Source organism: Apium graveolens, chromosome 5 (genome assembly GCF_009905375.1).
Source record: "Apium graveolens cultivar Ventura chromosome 5, ASM990537v1, whole genome shotgun sequence".
NCBI classification, from domain to species: domain Eukaryota; kingdom Viridiplantae; phylum Streptophyta; class Magnoliopsida; order Apiales; family Apiaceae; genus Apium; species Apium graveolens.
Window position 1 is genome coordinate 87,161,988 of NC_133651.1, and position 1,885 is coordinate 87,163,872.

Genomic DNA, 1,885 nt, shown 5'->3' on the forward strand with positions numbered 1-1,885 from the left:
TAGATTCTTCATCTCTAACTTCAACTTCGACTTCTTTTGCCTTTTCAGCATCAGCTACTTTTCCAGACCTTAAGGTAATAGCTTTGACTTGCTCTTTAGCTTCCTTCCTGCCTGGTACTTCCGTGTCACTGGGAAGAGTGCCAGGTTGACGATTGAGCACTGCATTGGCTAATTGACCGATTTGATTTTCCAAGGTCTTGATAGAAACTGCCTGACTCTTGCACAACAACTTAAGTTCCTCAAAATCAGCACTAGTAGGTGCAGCTACACTTCCCTGTTGAGGATATGATTGCCTTATAGCATACTGCTGTGGTTGCTGGAATCCAGGTGGGTTAAATTGTTTACTCACTCCTTGCTGATATGGTGGCTGAATAGCATTCTGATTATTCCCCCAGCTGAAATTTGGATGATTTCTGTTATTAGGATGATAGGTCGCTGGCACAGGCTGCTGTTGTCGCTGATAATTATTCACATACTGAACAGATTCGTTGACAAGAGAACACTGATCCGTAGCATGAGAACCTGCACAAAGCTCACAAACCATAGCTATTTGATTAACTCCAAACGTAGCCAGAGAATCAACCTTTATTGATAGCGCTTGGAGCTGGGCTGCAATAGCGGTGGCTGCATCAACTTCCAGAATACCTGCTACCTTGCCTGACGTCATCCTCTGAGTTGGGTTTTGATGCTCATTTGCAGCCATCGTCTCTATAAGATTATACGCCTCAGTATAGCTTTTAGCCCATAAGGCGCCTCCAGCTGCTGCATCGAGCATGGGTAGAGATTGGGCCCCCAAACCATTATAAAAACCAGTGATTACCATCCAATCCAGCATTCCATGATGTGGACATTTTCTCAACATTTCCTTGTAGCGTTCCCAAGCCTCGCACATAGATTCTGTAGGTTGCTGCGCAAACTGAGTAAGAGCACTCCTCATAGCAGCAGTCTTTGCCATTGGATAAAACTTCACCAGAAACTTTTGCGCAAGATCTTGCCACGTAGTGGTGGACCCAGCTGGTTCAGAATGTAACCAGTCTTTAGCCTTATCCCTCAGTGAGAATGGGAAAAGCCTCAACTTGATAGCCTCATCAGTCACGCCATTATACTTAAAAGTGCTGCAGATCTCGACAAAATTTCTTATGTGCATGTTGGGATCTTCAGTTGCCGCTCCTCCAAAAGAAACAGAATTCTGCACCATCTGAATAGTGCCCGGCTTGATTTCAAAGGTGTTAGCTTGAATAGCCGGATGAAGGATGCTTGACTGAATGTCATCAATTTTAGGTCGAGAAAAATCCATAAGAGCTGGATCAGCTTGAACAATACGATCTCCCATGTTTACTGGTTCTTTCTGCTCAGTTCCTGAATCCGAATCCTCAAAATCTAACTTCTCCGGAATATCAAGAACTTCGTTTGTCTCCTCAGTTGTATCTAAAGTCCTCTTGCGAGCACGAGAACGAGTTTGCATAAACGCTTGCTAAAGTACCTGAAACATAACCGAAAAGAGTAAGTAACTACTACGTCCTAATCACTGAGTCCTAATGACCAATGATGGTAAGTACATAAACTAAACAAATACGCCGAGTCCCCGGCAGCGACGCCAAAAACTTGTTAGGGCGAAAACACGCACTAATATTCACGCAAGTATACGCGTTCGCAAGTAATATAGAATACTTTCTAGTTCGTTCTCTCAGAGACTCAGACTAAATTATTGTCTAATTAAGCTCACTCACCAATGTATGATTACTTCTCAATGTTAAGATAATAACACTTAAAATTGTTGATTAAATATTAACTATAATTAACTACTTAATTAACCACTTAACTAACACTTCAAATTATCAATAATAAAACACTCATGAGATCACAACTTCATTATTACTTCCTT

The 1,885-nt window shown here is 41.9% G+C and overlaps 1 non-coding gene across 1 annotated transcript; it reads left to right on the plus strand.

Moving 5' to 3' along the window:
• Positions 1–833: 833 nt before the first annotated feature.
• Positions 834–940, plus strand: LOC141662545 (small nucleolar RNA R71). The gene has a single exon (XR_012550655.1). It is a non-coding gene; the product is annotated as a small nucleolar RNA R71 (small nucleolar RNA).
• Positions 941–1,885: the final 945 nt, after the last annotated feature.